We start from the raw sequence: 20,952 nt of genomic DNA on the forward strand, positions 1-20,952 counted from the left end.
TGGAAGGAAGACTTTCCCTTGGTCAAAAAGGGGTGGATTAGAAAACACCTAGGAAAACCTAACATCCACAGGTCTATGGGCCCTGATGAAATGCCTCCACAAGTGCTGAGAGAGCTGGTAGACATTACATCATCTTTGAAAGGCTCTGGTGATCAGGACAGGTGTTTGAGGACTCAAAGACAGCAAATGTCAACTCAGTGTTCAATACCAGCCAGGCAGCATCACATCAGTCCTGGAGAGGTGATGGAGCACCTCATTCTAAAAAACATCTCTGTCCACATGGATGACAGAAAGGTGATCAGTAGTAATGAGCATGGATACACTAAAGGTAAATCATGCTTGGCCAACCTAATTGCCTTCTATGATGAGGCAACTACCTGGATAGATGAGGGAAGAGTAGTGGATATTGCCTTGACTTAGCAAGCCTTTCAACACTGTCTCTCACAATATCCATGTAGGCAAACTCAGGAGGTGTGGACTGGATGAGTGGGCAGTGAAATGGATTGAGAACTGGCTGAACAGCAGATTTCAGAGGGTAATAACGAGTAGCACAGGGTCTAGTTGGAGGTCTATTACTAGTATTGAACCCCAAGGTTCAATACTGGACTCAGTATGGTTTAACTGAAATTATTTTGTATTGGGCAATGGTTTTCATTAGGATGACCTCTAGTTCAATACAAAACAGGCAAAGCATTTGTCTCAACTAAAACAGAAACACAGACAGAGTATGCCGTGAAGATGGCGTAAGAATGTGTGACACAGGGTCCATTATATCACTTCATAGTCTGCTAGGATGATTTGCATTTTACTGAACTTCACCCTTACCTGCTTATAGCTGAGTTATGCCCAAGACTCACTTTATGGTCATAAGAGAAAAAAAAAAACCTGACCTTCTAAGACATAGAATCATTTGATCTTAATTTATGTCTTTTGTCATTTGACCTGCAAACAAATGGCCCCACAAAGAAGACCTACACATTTTTTAAGGCATTTAGTTCAAGACAGATAGTAAAATACAAGAATGTTGAACAGCAGTAGGGGAAAAAATGTTCAAATATGATACAAGAATTGAGAAACTCCAGCTTGGTACCACATACAAGAGATCAGCTTTGCAGACCACACAAGATGATTAAAAGTGAATGATCAGGCATTCCTAATGTGATTAGGTGACCTGATTTCATGGGTTTTAAGAAGTAACTGAGTTGAGTCAAAATATGAGTTGGTTTGGTACCTTATGCATCACAGGTCAGTAAATCATCATGCATGAAAGATATTTTAACCATTAACTATATGGGCTTTGAATCAGGATTCAGCTCTGGGGAAGGACATTGTTTCAAAGTGAATGCAAACCTCCTTTGCACTCTTTTTGTCCTTGGGTGACAGACTGGGGTAAGGCAGCCTTCTACTTGGCATAGACCAGCATAATCCACTGAGCTGGGCACTGCACCTGTCCTAGCGTTACTTCAACACCTCCAAGTGATGTGTTGCAACCTAACTTATATTTATCATGACAGATCTTTTTAGTTTTTATAGCACTCTTTATGTTGCACCAGTAGCTTTTTTCGAGACTTGAAGCAACACAAGGATGCCACATTTGGCATTGCAAAAGAAGACTTTTATGCAGTTCCTTTCTATGCATTGACATTTCTGTAAGAGCTGTGGCTTGAAAAATCAGAGCAGACAGCATGAAAAGAACACCACAGATGTTAAACTCTCAGTGAATGTAAAGCTCTGATGTTAAACTCAGTGAATGTAAAGCTCTGAGTCTCCTCTAGACAGTCTCTTTCTGTATATTAGTGGCTTCATATTACCTGATTAGCAATCTCATTGACTCAAATAATAATAAAAAGAATCATACAAAGACAGTAAATTAGATTCCACTAAGCAGGAATTAAAAGAGTCCTGTGACAACTCTCATGACATAGTATAACACAGAGACATCTGAATCATTGAAAATTGCTTATTTACTTGGCTAAGCTGAGATTCTAACGTGATTTGGAGAGGATACCAAGATATAATTAAGACATCAGTATTGACTTATTATCAGTGATTTATATTTATGGATTTCTGAGAATTTTTTTTTTTAAATCCTTATGATTAATTATTGAAAAAAAACACTTTACATAAGCGTCTCCTGGATTTGATGCCGTGTATGAAAATATTTCAATCAAAAAATAATCAATAGGAAAATTATTCAACTTTATATGAATCCATAGAGAATTCAATGGCTAATGGATATTTTCTAGGAGAAAATAGGCAAGTAAGTTAAGTGTTTTCCTTTGTAGGTGAAAATTCTCAGAGGTAGAGTGCAGAACGTCCCAGCTGTGCAAGTAAAAACAAATAACCTCGTCCTGAGGTGTCTTGACTCACACCAAGCATGTTTTCGTACTGCTCTTTAATGGGCTGGTTTCTGTGTTTTGAAAACATCACACCCAGAAGATCTCAGAGCAGCCTCTAACTGACTCCCTGTTTCCTTCCCATAAGATACAGGTACACTGTCTATATGCATATATATATAGATACATTTTTCTCTCTGGGTATATCTAAAGATCTTCAATGTAATAAGAACAATATGGAAAAGGCCTGGGATGTTTCTCCCGTAAGACCACACAAAACAAAAGAATTGTCCAAGGGTTCATGAATAAGAAAATTTAATTTCCACATCAGTTTCAGACATAGGGGGAAGGTAATTCAGAGCACCCCTTGCCCACAACTGTGGGGAACCTCCAGCTGCCTTCCAGCTAGGGGATAATTGCACTGTACTGTGCTTGTTTGCTGTGTGTGCTTGTTTGTTCTTATGTCTGTGGCACTGATGATGGCAGCATCTCAAGTGCAGTGTCTCAGAGAAAGGAAATATTTATTTATTTCAAAGCACAACTGATGCAGCCCCTAATACTTACATTTTAATATGCACAAGGACCAAAATGCATGTAAGCAGTCTGACAGTAGGCAGGCATCGACATCTGTATCCAGGGAGGTTATCCAGGATGGCTTGAAAAGACAAGCAGTACAACTTTTCAAATCTATCCCCCCATTTTCAGGGTTCTTATTAGGAGGGTACCAGTTGTGGATGAGTGCCATTGATGTGTCAGGAGCCAAATGTCTCACAACTGTGAGTCAATAGGATTTATTCACCATCTCTGATTCTAGCTATCTTGAGGAGTTGCAGGTAGATGTGTGCCAGGAGCATGATGGCTCTCTACTGCATGTGTCAGCCATTTTTGTAGCTCTCCTCCTCTTGCTATTTTATACTCTTGTGTTCATACTTTCTCTCCATTCATACTAATAATCAAAGGGGACTCTTATCAACCAAACTAGATGAAAGTTTGATAGAAAGGGAAAGAGAGACTTGCCACAGATAGGACAGACAGAAAGAACTTTGCCAAGTAATGAGCAAGGTATTTCTTTCACTTTTGCATAGTATTTTAAATGCTCTTATGGGGATTGTCATGCAGCATTTATGCTTCAGAGTGGCAGCTGCATCTCTCCTGAGAGTAGTGACACAGTGAGAATTAGTGAGAAGTTTAGTTCCACAAATCCCATTTATGAGAAATTCAGGTTATTTAATGTAAAACAGCTCTGCAAGAATAAGGCAGGGATTTTTACAGAGTTCATATTAATAGGAAGACGTTTTCTGTACAATTATATCAGACAGTGTTTTTCATACAATGTTAAACACTGAAATGTACAAAACAACAGACAGTGTTTGTCCCAGGCTTACATTGTTACCAGCATCTGGAGGAAAAATACTGAATGACAGGAAGAAAAAACCTATTAAAAATTTCTATTATCAGACCATTAAAATAATTTGAAAAGTTGTTTCAGAACCATTAAAACGATCATGAAAATCTGCCAACACATATAAGAATATAAGCATTCCAAGACAGAATAAATCATGAGGCATCTCTTTAGGACTTTCTATTGGTTTGGTTATTGTCTTCTACAGCAGCTCTAGCATCCCATCCAGTTCCAAATCCTATGGTTCACACAAAAACAAAGCACATTATTGTAACAAGAATTATTAATGATGCCACAATAATGTGCCTGTCACAAGAACTTGTCACAATAATGATGCAATTGCCCTAAACTGGCATATTCCAAATGCACAACTGCATCCTGCTACAGCAGCATGTACATTAACCAGATAACGTCTCTCTCTGAAATAAAGACTTGGAAGGATTTTAAAAATCATATAATAGATCAACCCCTATTTTCGTATGGAACAAACCTATTCAGCTGGCGTCACCAGCAGGTATAAATCTTCAGACAGTGAGCTAAATTACTCCCCAGAGACTTCCTCCTCCCTCACATTCTGTTTGCAAATGACCTGTCACCCAAACAGCTGAATCTTTTCCCATTCCCAGTTCTGTGCATTTGTAAGCATTGTAATATTATTCTGCAGCTTCCATATCACAGCATCTACTACAGCAGGACCTCAGCATATTTTGCAGTTGTTAAATAACTTAGCTTTGCAAAAAGGAGTTATTGCAAAGTGGAGAATCCTTAACCACCTTTATTTTTTAAAGGTGCAAACCGAAGGGTAAACAGGTTTATGATAGTGTTTTCATGGAAAAACTGAACATCTGTGACTTTGAAAACAAGAACAATCTAAGCTCAGCAGATTCTATCATCAGAGCAATGATGAAGGAACAAAGAAAAGAAACAGTCAACATTGTAAGACTTGTAGAACATTTTTATTATTGTTGTTTAAAGTATTCAATTACCATGTTACTCTAGAATAATGTTTTTTTAAAAGCAATATGTAGCAAAGGATGTACAGAGTGAAACAGGCAATATGTGAATAAGGCTGCTTTAATATTATGGAGTTATGCTTATTTAGAAACAAAGAAAATACTACTCTAGAAATAATTTAAATTTTGTTATTTATATCGTCAAGATGCTCATTACCAGAATAACCAAGTGCATGCCTATTTTTTCCTGTTTGAGTTAAGCTCCAACAAGTGGGTGAAGTTTCGAGTGCCTTAGCATTCTAAAGAGAGAAATTCAGACTAGGTGAGTGAATTGTAGAAGTCTAAATATTTTAGAAGGATGTCTTCACAAGCAGGATGTCTTCTTGTCCCACTGAAGACTTTTTCAAGTGAAATTCTTCAAGTGGCTTCCATAGTGAACCAGGATCTCACTCAAGGAGGTTTTGATGGTGTTTTACTAATGATGATAACTTACAAAGTAGCAGTGTGGATAGCTACCAAGAAGGTAGAGTGAGACTTTGGGACGTCCAGTGGGGCATGGGAAGATGTATCCTAGCTCTTAAGGAAGGAAGCAAAACAATTTTACTGATAGGAGAACAAATAGAGGTGAAGAACATAATGGAAACCAGGAACAAACAGTGTTTCAGGCAGAGAAGGTGTAATACAAAGTATTCTCATGTTAGAATGAGGAATAGTTAAGTACATTAAGAGCTTCAATTAAAAAAAATATATGAGAAAATAAACTGCTCCCATTTATTTGAAGTGCATAGTTATGTTTTATCCAGAATAATTATGTTAATAATACCATGCTTATTCCTTTGTCTTGTAATGAACTGTGGGTGTTTGTGAAAATGGAGCTATTGTAATGATTGCATCAATGATTATGTGGAAATGAAGGATGAGATTCATTTCACTTAGCTTTAGAAGAGTTGGGCATTAAGTCTAAGTTCATTATCTAGACTCCCATTGGAGTCAACTGTTAAAGAAGCATTTCCAAATTTAAAATGTCTAATACAGTCAAGACTAATAACTTTTGGACATGCCTGCCCATTATCATCGATTATAGAAAAAACCTGAAGACTAACTTACTGGTTACAGAACATTCACATAGCAAAAGTTAGGTGATACTAATTCTACCTTAATAATATTTTTTTCACATTAAACCTTATTGAGATTAAGTCTTTGAAGCCTCTAACTGCTATTACATTTACTTATAAATACATGTTTAAATGTTTTGCAAGATCTCAACTAAGCACTTGCCAGGAATAAAATTTGGGCAGATAGTTACAATTTCCATGCTTCCTTCAAGAATGATAATTTGTAAATAGTTCATTTTGTTCAAGTAGCAATTAACAAAGCATTTTAAATACCTAAGATTGCCAGAGTAAACATTTAATTAAACTGGATAAAGAGATTTTTTTCAAATTAGCAGAGTTTTCCCTTGAGAAGAGTAATGGATATTACTGGCATCTAGAACACAAGCTGTATTCCTGACTGATGTACCACACAGCATAACTTTTATAACATAACCATGTGTTATCGCATAATATTTGCAGAAAACAGAAATTTACTCTTCAATAGTACAACTAGGTCCTGTTAGCTCTGGAGGTCCTTAAATCTAAGTCAGTCCCCTAAAGCAGGGCCACATGGATTCTGTGTTCACTTCTGCAAGTGATTATTGCTGCATCAGTTCTGTGACAAGAGTTACCATTAACTGTGTAATACTAGTTTCAGAGTGTGAACAGAGAAATCTGTGGAAACAGAGATGATAGACTGTGCTAAATACACCATGACTCTGCTGCAGTTAAAGCTGCTTTTGGTCAAGATGTTGAAGAGCAAACCAAATCCATTTGCTAAGCTTTGGAAATGAATATAAATGCTAACAGTGTCTAGGTTCTGGGCTTCCTACATCCATTGGGGAAAGTTTCATTATAATTTGTACTTCCCCTCTAATCCAGCTTGACTATGCAATTTTTGTGTTTAGACAGTATGCCCATACTCTTCATCACTTCTGATTTTTTTCCCTCTGCCATATCACACTGGGAGAAGCAGTTTGGTTATTTATATCTTTGGTTGATATGCAGAACTGAAACGGTTCTGACTTTCAGAAGTTTCCCATCCAGACTGTCAGGGCCTGAAAAGTAGGAGACACAGATTTTCAGCTTCACCTCTGGTCAGGCCAATCCCGCATCCATTTTTTCCCCTGCTTTCTTTCTATGGTGGATGAAAAGCACAAGAAAAAGGACACTACCTTTATAGAAAAAGGCCTCAATATATCATCCTTCTGGGAGGTGAGGAGCAGAAACTATCTGTAATGTTTCTCTGATTCTTAGAAATATGGATGTGAAATTAGAATCACTTAGTTATTTGGGTCCAAGTATTCCATAAGGGTTAGCTGTGAGATCAAGATTTTATTTTTCACCTTTACTTCTATTAGATGTCACAGTCTGAGAGACCCCCATTCCAATGAGAAACCAGCAACAAACACATTGCTGTAAGGAATAGATGACAACTTTACCTAAAGGAGATGTTTTGCTGTCATGACATGTTTGTAAGGAGTGTATGCCAGTGAAAATTTTTTGACCTTGTTGGAACAGCAGCTAAGACAAGGATGAGACTGTCTGCCCAGGCTCCCACTTGCTCTGAGAAGGAAGTATAATAAAAATAATTGACAGTTTTAGTGAATAACATAACCCAAGAATGGTGAAAAAAAAAACCAAATTCCTCATTTTTCCCCAGATTCACTTTCTTCCCAGGAGAATGGAATAGCTGATCAGTCACCAGTGTGTCCTAGAAGGTTGCTTGACCCTTTTTTACCTGTGCCCAGAAAATTGTTTAGCATGTTCCTCTACCTTTTTACAGCTTTCTTGGCCGTAGTCCCTCTGAGTGCTTTATCACACATGATCTGTGCAGGAAAAAGAGATGGTTTACTGCATTTTACTGCCTCTTTTGCCTCAGTACCATCTGTTAAGATAAATGGTTATCACAGCAGCACCCAGTTCCTCTCCTCAGCTCAGCATCCAAGGAAACCATCACCCTGAGGAAACATAAAGTATGGCAACAATGACAAGGTTGTGTTTATGGGAAGCTCTGCTGGTGAATCCTGTCTACGCGATGATTTCTGTTTACGTAGTTGCTTAGGCTGGTCTTTGTGCGGAGAGATCAGCTCAGGTGCTTTGCACTACTGGTCTCAGCATGTTCTGCTGCGAAATAACCTCCTTCATTACTTCTTGAGTTTCCTCATTTCTGAAATTGTGCATTTGCAATTTTACTTGTTCTGCTGTTTTGCAGATTTGTATGCCTTTTTCCAAATTCAACTCACAGTTTTTCACAAATGTTCATGTACCTTCCTGTTACTTAAGGTCATCTCTAAGTATGTGATCCCGTGAATCTCATAAAATCAACCTTTTATGCTTCTTCAAGGAAATAAATTTTTCTTCCAACTACTCCAGCAGTTTCCAGAATTCATTCATACAAATTTTTATTTTAAAGTAAGCTAATAAAATATAAATACAATGCAAAATTTGTGGTCCAGGAAGCTTTTGCACTAATTTGACATATACAAAAACAAAGGAGCAAGGAAGGAACATTGAAGCTCCCAAAAGCAGCCTAGCTATCGACTTGAACATATATATTTTGTATTGTCTGCTCTTTCAAAAGAACTATAAAGGGAATGAAAATTTATTTTTATTGTTTTCCTTTTCTACCGCTGATTTTCCTTTCTTGACTGATAAGCACTTCACAGACAAAAAGAGTCCCAAGGAGTGTTCACTCTTGTCAGCAGTATTATCATACTCTTCATTCAGTGTAGTATTCAGAATAATAAAAATAAATAAAATAAAAACATATCCATGCTTCAACTGTATTTTTGCAGGACCTAAGGGGCTCTCCATCCCTATGTCTACTCAGGTTTTACTTGTGGTTGCCTTCACTATGTGTCCTCTGTAGTTGTGAAAATAATAATAAAAATATTGTGGGCTATTCAAGCCCACTTCATTCTCTTTAAAAGCAGTCAGAACATATACATTCCATATCCTTGTATGAGCCCTACAGAGAACCCACTTCCATGAAACAAGTAATTTCCCTCAGGCATTTTTTTTTCCAACATAAAGCAACTATTCCCATTTAACTTCCACATAATGTAACCTATTCATAAAGCATTCCACTAACAGGTCCATATTTTTAATCAGCTGGAGACAGATCAAGAGAGAAAACAAATATCATACATAGAGGAAGGCAGAGGTCATCAAACTGCTCTGTGTCCTAAGTATCGGGGAGCGTCAGTCTCTTCTCCCAGGCAATCAGCAGCAGGACAAGAGGGCACAGTCTTAAGCTCTGCCAGGGGAGGTTTAGGTTGGATGTTGGGAAGAAATTTTTTATGGAGAGGGCAATCAAACATTGGAATGGCCTACCCAGAGAGGTGGTGCATTCACCGTCCCTGGAGGGTTTTAAGATGAGACTGGATGTGACACTGAGTGCCATGATCTAGTAACCATGTTGGATCAAGGGTTGGACTTGATGGTTTCAGAGGTCTTTTCCAGCCTGGTTGATTCTATGATTCTATGATCAATAGATATTTCAGCAATGTGGAATGATCAACAACACTGAGCAGGCTTGATATTCAAGGGACGCTTTACTGTTCTCAGTTATGGGATCACTGGTTTTATGAGCACTTAATTGCTATGTTGACAGATGAATATCATCCTGAAAGCTTAGTACAGTATCTATCCAAAATTCAGATCAAAGTCCTAACAGATGTTGGCTCTTGTTCATGAGGAAAGAAAAAGCTTTTTGAGAGCTCTACGTGCTCCAATTCTTTCACATTGAGCTCTAGGGTTTGCAGTTGGGGTCAAACTATCAGTTGTAAGGAGTAAAGACTAAGAGGACTCCATTCCAAAAGTCTCTTACCAAGGACTTGCTCCCTTTAAGCAACAGAAATGAGAAATAACTGCTTTATTGTGCTTGGTCATATCTCTCAGCTCTTCATCAGGAAGCCACAGAAGCAGAGCTGGAACCTAAACAATAAACCTATTTAAAGCAGATAAAAGCACAAATCCTAGGAACATGTATGTTTTTGCTCCAGGGTTAAGAGTAGGACTTGATGATCCTTGTTGGTCTCTTCCAACTCCACAGGTTTTGTGATTCTGTGGTTTTTTTCAGACCAAATATCTGTAGTTCTCAAGGTATTTTATAAATTGCAGGGAACAAATATGCAACATACTCCTCTGCTTGAAAACTTTTATGTTGACAGATAAAATGTCAGTGACTTTTTTTACAGATGCTTACATTTGTTCATGTTTCAGAGAACATATTCTTTAAAACAAACAAACAAAAAAACAAACAACCTTTATATGACTAAAAAATAATTGTTTTTTTTCCATTCCAACATGCTGCTATTTATAAATCTATGCTCTGGGTTTTTTTAAAGATTCTATGATGTTTACTCAAGGAAAATTTTATATCTTAAAATTCACCAATAAGTAGGTATCCCCATGAGTATCCCTCCTAAAATTAATTAGAAAATTAGAACACAATTAAAGCTGAGAAAAACATCATAAATTAGATACTAAATAACTTCTTGTACATATTTGCATTTTCTCCTAAGTAGCAGTGCTTTTGTGATGTGTAATTCTTTAATTCATCATTACAAAGCACTTAATAGTGTAGCTTTGCCATCCTTAACTTCTTGTATCTTTTGCCTGGTGAATTCCGTTACGCTGCTATTCAATAATAAGAAGAATGCAAATCATGATAAATAATGCAGACTATATATTTTATATATGGTGGTGTTGAGCACTATCTACATACATCCAAAGCTATTAAAATAAGGCAGAGGATATCAAGTTTCACAAACATATCTGACTTAAATGAAAAGTCCTCGGCTCATTGAAGGTCTGATTTTATACGATATCATAATCCAGTGAGGGGCTTCCACTATGACAGATTTTTTTAGACCTTGGAAATGCTTAGCATTTCTTGGAAGTTTCCCAACTTTTGCAGGATTGAACCAGAAGTAAAAAACTCAGAACAGACAAGTAAGTAATTACAGGCAGTTTCAGAGACCCAATTTTTGAAAAAAACTACAAGAAGGTAACTGTACATCTACATTGTTCAAAAGCCCTTTGCATTCGCCAAAAGCAAAGAATTAGAGTATAAATCCAGTAACAGACTAGTACATGAAAAAAAATTAATCCAACTCCATCCTATAGCAAGATGAAGGTACTCTTGATAATCCTTTCTTTAGCCTTCTGCCAAAATAAGAGAAAATCTAGTAAAGCATTTCACTTCTTAAATTAAGACAGTTAAATGTAGAAATTGCAAGGCAGCTCATACAGACAGTGAATTCAGCTGCCTAATGTATAAAGCTAAAATTTTTAAGACAGAACAGTTGGCAGTATCTACACAAGACACAGGCTGAAGGGTCAGATCCCTTTCATCCATACTGCTAACTATATTGCTTACTGCCTGGCTTGGTTTGGGGTGTTGATAGCTCCTATAAAAACACAATTCATTTATATTAAGATATTAATAACTTTTCCCTTTCTTAAACAGCCATGTAATTAATCTACTAGACATGTTAAACAAACAATAAGGTGCAGGAGAAAATTTGCTTGTTGCTAAAATTAATTGCTATGTTATAAAGCTATATCACACTTCTAAATCCCTGCAAAATTGGCAGCTATCATTAGTTTACAGTTAGTTGGTTAGTTACACTTGCAGTGAAGCCTGAAAAAAAAATGCTTTCACAAACTCTCTACTCATATGCTTATACATGCTTCAGTAAAGTTTAACACTGTTAAACATTAGAATTATGCTTGAAAAAACACAAGAGTGATTTTCAGCTGTTACTGAGGTTTGATATTCAGAAAGGAATATAGTACTCTATATACAATCCATATTCATCAGTAGTGGGGTTTTTTTGATGAATAAGAGTAAGTTGACAAATATGGAAACAACAGAGACACTTCATGAGAATTAGGTTTGATTAAATAATACCTGAGGCACTGACATATGATTCTGATGCATGGAGTAAGATGTTAGGTTTAGAAATCTTTGCACTGGTTTCCCACATTCCTGATGAAAATTCATCTCCCTAGCAAACTCCAAAAAGATGGGATATCATTACACTAAATGTCACATTAATTAAATGCAGAAAGGAAGGCACTGATGTAACCAGTTATCATAATGTTTAATGACTGCATTTTTTACAAATTGTCCAACAACTTTTTTCTTGTCACATATTAAATGTCAACATTGTTCAGGATGGGCTTCATAGAGAAAATGGTTTTCATTGTTAAGATATGACTACGAAGCTACAAAGCACCTCAGCCTTCTCAAAACAGTGGAATTTGTATGCATACTATTTTTTCCAGCTCTTTACAATAACATAACTGCATCCAGTCCTAGGAAAGGGAAGGGTCTACCTTTTTAGTTATATTAGCAACAATCATGTTCTTTACCAAAACACTTCATCTTGAACAAAATTTCTGTCTCTCTCTATTCAGAAATTACTTGCTGAATCCAGCCCACCATGTGAATTTCTTCCATGGAGATTGTTTAAAATATGCTACTAAGCAGTTGATACTTGTGGTATTATGCATATTCAGCAGTGCTATACAATTCTATTTTGGCTTACTGATTGGATGACTATATTTTTTTATAAATAAAGGATGGGGAAATCAGAGACTTCTGAAGATAGACACATAGAATGACATTCATGAGATCGCAAATATAGACAGCGGTACAGATATTTTCATGTTAGCTAGTTGTCAAGACTTTTTCACAGTGAGTGGAGTAAAATCGGCACTTTTAAAACATGAGTCATCTCATCCTAAAATAGATGATTAAAATAGGTCAGATGAATCACTGGATATTGCTCTCCATTGACCTTGAAGAGAGCATTGGGTTACTAGTTAGGATGTACACATATAAACTGCAGATATACGAAGCTGGCTGAGAGGGATAGAACACAGTATATCTCTGGAAACAATATTTTCACTACCAGTTTTAAGAGTAGGTATGAGAATAGTAAACTAATATCTCCTAAGGGGAAAAAAAAAAAAAAGTCTGTTTATTCCTTCATGATAAATAAGCTAAAAGAGAGTATATGTGATTTAAAAGGACACCCCATGCCTCTGTGTAAAGCATTTGGATAGAAAAGTATTTATCTGACTCTAGAAAGTGCATACGTTCTTTGAAACATTATCATGGTGTTTCAGTACATCACATCCATATACTGAAATAAAATGTCTTTTGAGCTTCAAGACCAAGACATAATAAATTACTGGCTCACTGCAGAAAAGACAAGTTCAAGATTTTAAATACACTTAATTTTGGAAATTCTGGTTAGGTGATAAACAGCTTTGCAGTAATTCTCCCCATGGAATTAAAATGTAAACTTTGTATGTGTACTGAGGTTTTGACTGAGGAAAGTCATAACTGACCCTTTAAATTGTAACTGCAAAAAGCTTACATAGAATGCTTTAACATCTTCAAACATCTTCCATTTATTTACTCTTCTGCAGACTACCACAAGGGCACTTTCTTGAAATCAAAATCCAAAAATCATTCATCCTGACAGATCTGCCCGGCTTTATCCCCAAACCATCAGAATATAAACAGAAAGGGTATAGGCAGCGTTATGTGTCTGGTTTTTTTTTTTTTTTTCATCTTATCCCTCTATGACCTTCAGGTGAACTTGAAGTCTGCATTCAGTATAGATTGAGCTTTTCCTGGCTTTACTTCACCTTCCATTTACTTGTCATGATGTACCACATTGTTAACAACATTTGCTGCCCAGCAAACTATTTCTATTTCTACCCAACTATTTCTAATCTGCCTGACTATAATGGATCTCCCCAATTCAGATTTAAATAAGACTGTACTAAATCTGTTGTTCCTAAGACAAACAATCTGCTGCCAGTTGTTTAAGTCAAAGGGAGGTAAATCCACTCATTTCCTTTGAAACATATTCCTATGAGTCTAATATGGATTGAAGCAAGCAGGGTTGCAAATTCTTCAATGGGTCTTTATTTCCAGGAATTGTATGACTATGGGAAGTTCTACAAGTTTTCTGAGCTTGCGTATGCATTAAAGAGACAAGTAGTATAATTTTGTACATATTCAGAAAAAAATACTTACCAGAGGATGCAATTTCTAGGTGTTCTGGTTTTGGCTGGGATAGAGGTAATTTTCTTCCTAGTAGCTGATACAGGGCTGTGTGTTTTGAATTTACTACTAGAAAGATTTTGATAACAACTTATGTTATAGTTGTTGCTAAGTAGTGCTTACTCTGAATCAGAAAGTGCTTACTCTGCCAGAAAGCAGGTGCACAAGAAGCTGGGAGAGAGCATGGCCAGGGCAGCTGACCTGAACTGGCCAGAGGGATGTTACTCCATATCATAGAGTGTCATGCTCAGTATATAAACTCAGAGGAGCTTTCCAGGAGGTGCCAGTTGCTACTTAGGGATGGGCTAGCATTGGTCAGTGGGTGGTGAGATATTGCATAGTTCATGATTTGTTTCTTTGGGATTTTACTCCTCTCTCTCTCTCTTTTTGTTGTCTCCCTTTTCATCGTCATCATACTCATAACCACCACTATTATTATATTTTATTTCAATTGCTAAACTGTTCTTATTTCAAGCCATGAGTTTTACCTTTTTTTTTCAAAAAAAAAGCTAGGGTTAAACACTGACACTATGCTACAAGAGTGTTTACAAATTTGAATAAAGTTTTGCAAATAACTGTGAGATTAAGGGAAAGTGAAAACATTTGATCTCCATATTTTCAGTGTTTTTCCTGCTGAAAAAAAAAAAATCAATCCAAACCAAATTGTTATCTCAAATGATATTTCAGTACTTAAAATTTCTGAAGTCAGGTTTTTTTAAAAAAGGAATCATAAGGAAAAAAAAGAACTTTTTAACTAAAAATGTCCCCTTATAGTAATTATTATACTAAATATCTATTATCCTGGATCCAATCTACCTAGCTGTTTTGCTAATACAGGCCAAAAAAAATCAAGTATAATCTCTAGATATAGAAATCTAGATCCATATTTCAGCATCTGAACAATATTGTCTTTATCTCTCATCTTCATACCAGTGATCCTTTTGTTCTCTGCATCTTCCCTTGTACTGCAAAGTGTACTTCACGGACATTGCAAGGACCAGAGGAGGAACTATGAGAAAGTGACCCTTGTATTCTCTTTAACATGTACCTGTAATGCACATTGTTGGAGTTATCCACATTGTTCTCAGGTGAATTTCACCAAATTTTCACTACATTCATACAAAGTCCACTATGATTATTTGGTCAAAATACGACTTCAATGTGTGTTATTCTTATAACAATCTTGAGTTTTTTCTTAATATGTGTTTCACTTTAAGTCCCAGAAACCTTCCCTTTCTCTATTACGTGTGTCAGCATGAGTTTTATTAATTATTCTTCCCAATCTACTGATGTCAATACCATTTATTTATGCTTTAATTCAACAAAATAGCAAAGCAGGTGGTCCCCAAAACACACATCAACTATTTAAATTCTGTTAAAACCAAGGATGACAGAGTAATGCAAAGAAAACTCAGTGAGGACTACATCTGTGAGAATAGCTCAGTGGACATAGTGGCACTTCTTTTCTAAGAACAAAACATAGAGAAAGATTTTATTGGTAAAAGTAAACTTCAGAAATAAGATTTGGGGCTTTTTCCTGAAAACAATAACTATTCATAAAAAAAAAAAAAAAAAAAAAAAAAAAAAAAAAAAAAAATTTTATTCTAAATAAATTTTAAAAAATAAATAAGCCTTTAAAAATGGTGGTTTTCAATAGCATAACTGTCTATTTTTTTCTCCAGAATATATATTTTTATTAACAGCTATTTGGAGAAATACTCTATTCAAAGACTAGCTTTCTTTAGTGGTTTTTTTTATTTTCCTTAAAAAAATAATAAATAGAGTTTCAATTGTATTTTTTCCCATATTTTAAATGAAAACATAACTAGAAACATCATTTGAAATTTTTACTTTCTTTTTTTAAATAAGGACAAGTGAAAAAGTGGGGGTGAAAACTATTTATTTACATTTTATGCTTAAAAAGGTTTATTACATATTCTTGTTGCAATTAGAACATAGGAATGTTACTCTTTTTCCTTTCTACCTCCATTCTTCTTTTTTTTTTTTTTATTTTCTTGCTTTCCAACCTTTTCCAGTGACAAAATCAAAGCAACCAAATTTTCTCTCTCATTCTATTTAACTTTTAAAACTTTCTTTTCCTGCTCTGTCTTTGTGAGAAAAAAAAAAAAAAAAAAAGGAGTTGTGCCACAGAAAAAGCTAGCTATCAAAAAGTAGTGTGAATAAGACACTATTTATCTTTCTCATAAGATGTATTTGTCTTTAAGGGATCTCGTATGATTTCGTAAACCAGAGGTGGATATAATGAAATGTTATTTACAGCTCTGCTGTATCAATCAATAAATGAAAACAATTCATTCACATAATTCTACTATCCTTAATATTAGTCACTATCAATTTTCAACAACTACCTGTGGTGGTGCACACAGTAGCATGCATACAGCAGACGAAAAAATGTCTGCAGAAACTGGAAGTTCTTTTCTCACAACACTAGTGCAAAGGCATATTGCATAAAAATAAAAAGCATTATTTATATTCATACCCCAATGAGAGTGCAAGCATGCTGGCTTCTGCCTGAGCAGAAATCTTCTCTTGGAAATAAAGCAAAAACGGAGGTGTATGTCCAGTGGAAGCAAGGTCAAGTGACACAGGAAGAATACAGAGATGCTGCTTGCTGCTATAGGGAGACAATTTGTGCTGCCAAAGCTCAGCTGGAGCTGCAGCTGACCAGAAATGTGGGAAAAATAAAGAGAGATTTTTTCAAAAACATTAATGGTAATAGACAGTATAGAAATATCATAAGGCCATTAGAAGATGAGGATGGTCACCTCCCAAACAGGATCAGACACAAGGCAGAGGTGTTTAACACTTTCTTTGCCTCTATGTTCAACACAGATGATGGACCAAGGGGGTCTCAGTGCCCTGAGCTGGAGGGCCATGGATGGGAGAATTATCAACACTCAGTTAACCTTGAACTTGTGCAGGATCTGCTGCTCCAGCAGATCTGCTTGCACCCTGAAGGAAGGCAACAAAGCTGGTGAGGGGCCTTGAGATGAAGCCGTATGAGTAGCTGAGGTCACTTGGTCTGTTCAGCCCAGGGAAGAGTTTGAGGAGAGTCCTCATTGTTGTCTACAACTTCCTCATCAGGGGAAGAGGTGGGACAGGTACTGATCTCTTCTCTGTGGTGATCAGTGACAAGACCCCAGGTAATGGTCTAAAGTTGTGTCAAAGGTGGTTTCTGTTGGATGTTAGAAAGAGGTTCTTCCCCCAGAGAGTGGCTGGATACTGGGATAGGCTCCCCAGGGAAGTGGTCATAGCACCAAGCCTGACAGAGTTCAAAAACCATTTGGACAGTGCTCTGAGGCACACGATGTGAATCTTGGGGATGGTCCTGTGCAGGGCCAGGATCTGGAACTGATGATCTCTGTCAGCCCCTTCCAACTCAACATATTCTGTGATTCTGTAACTCTCTGATTATGTCTGTAGCTAGAGTTGGATAGAAAAAGCCATTATGGTTAATTTTAAAGAAAACTGGAAGAATAAATACTTTTTCAATTATGTTTATAACAATTCAACTTGTCATTGAAAATCAACTACCAAACTTGCCCTTTTTCTTTGTAGACAAAACCTTGGTAATCTTTGAGTATAAATCCAGGCATATTTCAGTTGCACCTGTACAAAAGTCCAAAAAGTACCTGTAAATAAATATTTGGTGGAAACTGTTTGACTATTTCTTCTTTAATGTGCTTGCTGATTTATATAATGCCCCCAGATCTTACCTTAGAAACCTCTTAATAGTGTTCTTTCAAAATAGTCTTTACATCCTAAACTTTTCTTAGATAGTTAGAGCTATAATGGACAGTAGAAAACTACCAAATAAATAAACAAGATGAATAGAACTTGTGTTGATTTTAAATGCTCTATCCACTTGAATTTTCAATCCTCCTTCCTGTCCCTTCTGTCCTTATTATCTGTTCAGATAAGTGGTGTTGAAATGACACTTTTTTCAGGTATTTATCCATGAAGTGATGAGTTTACTGATACTGGCATATTAATTCCTACTTTTAATTGCAAGTTTTAATCACCGAAATGGGGTTTTACACAATGTTTTGGATTAGGTGAGCTACCTGAGTCTCAGAAACAAAATTCATTGCTCAAGAAAGCAAGTCACAGCCTGAAAATCAGCTCTCTGAAGACAGTTTGTGTCATTATGCCATACCATTATGAATTCTGTATTTCATTTACTCACTGCAGCTCAAGCTACCACTGCTACACCTCCCATACTTCTTGGTGCATCAAACTGCTTCAGCCATCGAGTGAATTGAATCCCTTAGGGGTCTTATTTACGCTCTTCTTTAAGAAAGAGCTTTCTATTTCACAAGATCTTATTGTGCTCCCAGGTAACAGTGGGCTGCAGGGGTTTGAAGTTGATAACTCACTTGTCTATCATTAGTTCCTGTGTTGTCACAGTTATTATATTGTCTCCTTGTATTGGCTAGCCAAATGGCCACTCCCCTCTTTTCCCCACCAGCCCTTATAAGCTGGGGGGAGATTTGAATAAATGCTCTTCGCTGCTGGATTTCCTGGGTGCTGCGTGGTCTCTGTCTCCTGGCAGAGGTGCCTCCGCCACCTGTCCCTGCCACGAGGGACGGGCGGCGGGGCGGGGGGGTGATCTCAGCCCTGGAAACCTTCACAGAGCGGCCGGGAGAGACCATCTAGAAACCACATAAACTGCAACAGTGGGCACCTTGACTCATTTCTTCAGTTTTTTGCATTCTATATTATAAGAGGACCAAACCAAGATCCATGTTCCCCTCAAAAGGGGGGCTTGTTCTTTTGCAAGTAATTATTTCTTTCCCTCTTATTTTAAGGTCTCCAAACCGAAACTACATTCACAGGTTGCTGTATAAAAACATCCATTTAAATACTAGAAAAAGTTTTTTTTACCGTGAAAGCAGTTGAATACTCAGGTCGGGCTGCCCCAAGACCTTGAGGCATCTCTATACTAGGGAATATTCAGAACATAACTGGACACGGCCCTAAGAAACCTACTCTAGATGATCCTGCTTTGAGCAGGAATTGGAGTAGATGATCTCCAAAGGGGCTTGCTTACTTCAGTTGTTCTACAAACACAGTAAGTGGTCAGTGATCTCTCCCTGTTCTTATTTCAATGAATGAGCTTTTAGTCATGTTTCCTATCCCCTTCCAGTTGCAGAGAGGACTGATAGAGCATCTTTGGTGGGCACTTGGCAACCAGGCAGGGTCAATGCACCAGAGCATATTTTAAGGACTGTGCTCTTGAAACACCTTTGTACAGCAAAAAAAACCCCTGAACAACTAGAGTCCATACTCACACAAAAATAAGTACTATCCAAACTATATCACTGCTTTCATGCAATTTTTATTCCTCAGAAATTTTCGGGACCACTATTACTACTAATGCATAATTAAAAAGAATTCTCATAGAAGTAGCTGCAGGCATCAAACAAAAACTCTGTGATGCTTCTTATAAGGTGTACTCCTTCATCTGTTCTTGCTTCAAGCTTAGCCGTACACATCCTTGCTATGAAGGTAAGACATAATTTTAGAAAGTGCACTTGAATGTCTCCAGTGGGTAAAATAAACATTAGCAGTCCAATTTGAAAGCCATATCTAAAACTGAGTCCATCTGCTTATATAGGAAAAAAATAATGAAAGAAAATATTGCTCCATGTTTTCGTGTGTAATCTATATGCTTTTACAGGCTTAAATTTGAGTTGTCTTTGGTGTAAGTAAAACTTGAAAGGTGGATAGGACTTAGGAGTTTTGCTGTATGTACAGTCCCATTAGGGAGCATAACTCCTTCTGGCTTTAAAAAACGTGGAGGAGAAAGCTAATCTTAACATTTTCAACCATCACCTCAGCTGTTCTACCCATCTTCCTCTTGAGCAATATAAATGGTATACATTCACTATTCTTTGTGCATATATCATTTGACTACTTACCAGTAAACCTGACCACTATAATTCTAACATATTTTTATCATTATGTGCAAATTTATGTTTACAGAGTCATTTACACAGTACATGTCTCAGTGCATAACTGCAGGGGAAGAATTTGCATATAGGGGTTTTTTACACTACTGGATGTTTTACTACCATTTGAGGATATGGTTCTTTTCATAGACTGATTTCTAAGTGAAGGGTTGAAACCTTACATGGGTAAGTAGTTGAGAGTCATCTATATGAATAGGATATCACTTCTTCCCCATTTTCATAACATTAAGTATTTATCAAATGGAATTCTTCAGGACAAGGAAATACCCGAGTTAAAACTTCACCATATGTCCAGCATATTGTCTCTCATATACATAACTTTAGTGCAAGTTCAGTAGTCTTACTGGATGAAGAGAGCATATATTAGTAGTATCAAATGCTAATTCCTTAAGTCATCATGCTGTTTGTTGATATTTTTGGAACTGATGGTTGGAAAGAAATTAAAAGTGTCAAAAAAGGAGAGCATTCTACTAAAAGGAAAAAATAAGAATTTTTATGTATTTTGTTTTTGAAAGCAAAACTGAAACAATGAATATAATTTTAAGGTCTGACTATCTTTCTCCTAGATTAATCCAAAGTCCACAAACTCACCAAGTTTTCAATTGAAATTTTACTGTGCCATTCTACAGTATTTTGATAACAGGAGGGACCTGAGCAATCTAGAAGAAAAATTAAAGAAAGAATGAAAAAAAAAGGTTTATCTAAGGAAATAGGCAAGATATCTTTGACAGAAAAGGTCCTGACATACCCTCAAAATTTTGAGGTAACAAAAAAGATAACAGCAACATATTCTATTGCAGTAACATTTCACAGAAAATGAAATTCAAAGCTGAATAATTCTATGTAACCTTCATAGCTAACTGCCTGTTAACTGCAGCAAATCATTTTTTTTTTCTCCTTAACAGGGGAGCCAGTGCTTTGAAAGGAAGGCAAACAAATTAGAAGTGACTCTAGAGGCTACACAGAATAATGTTTAAAGAACAGCTGTAGTTTAGTATCCACCTGGACTAAGCAGCAGTCACTGTAAATTATGGTAAATGTCAATGAAAATTACAAGGTGGTATAAGCTTCATCATAGTTTC

This window comes from Empidonax traillii, unplaced genomic scaffold (assembly GCF_003031625.1).
Source record: "Empidonax traillii isolate 1590-97213 ecotype Southwest subspecies unplaced genomic scaffold, ASM303162v1 scaffold21:size2437335, whole genome shotgun sequence".
NCBI lineage: Eukaryota > Metazoa > Chordata > Aves > Passeriformes > Tyrannidae > Empidonax > Empidonax traillii.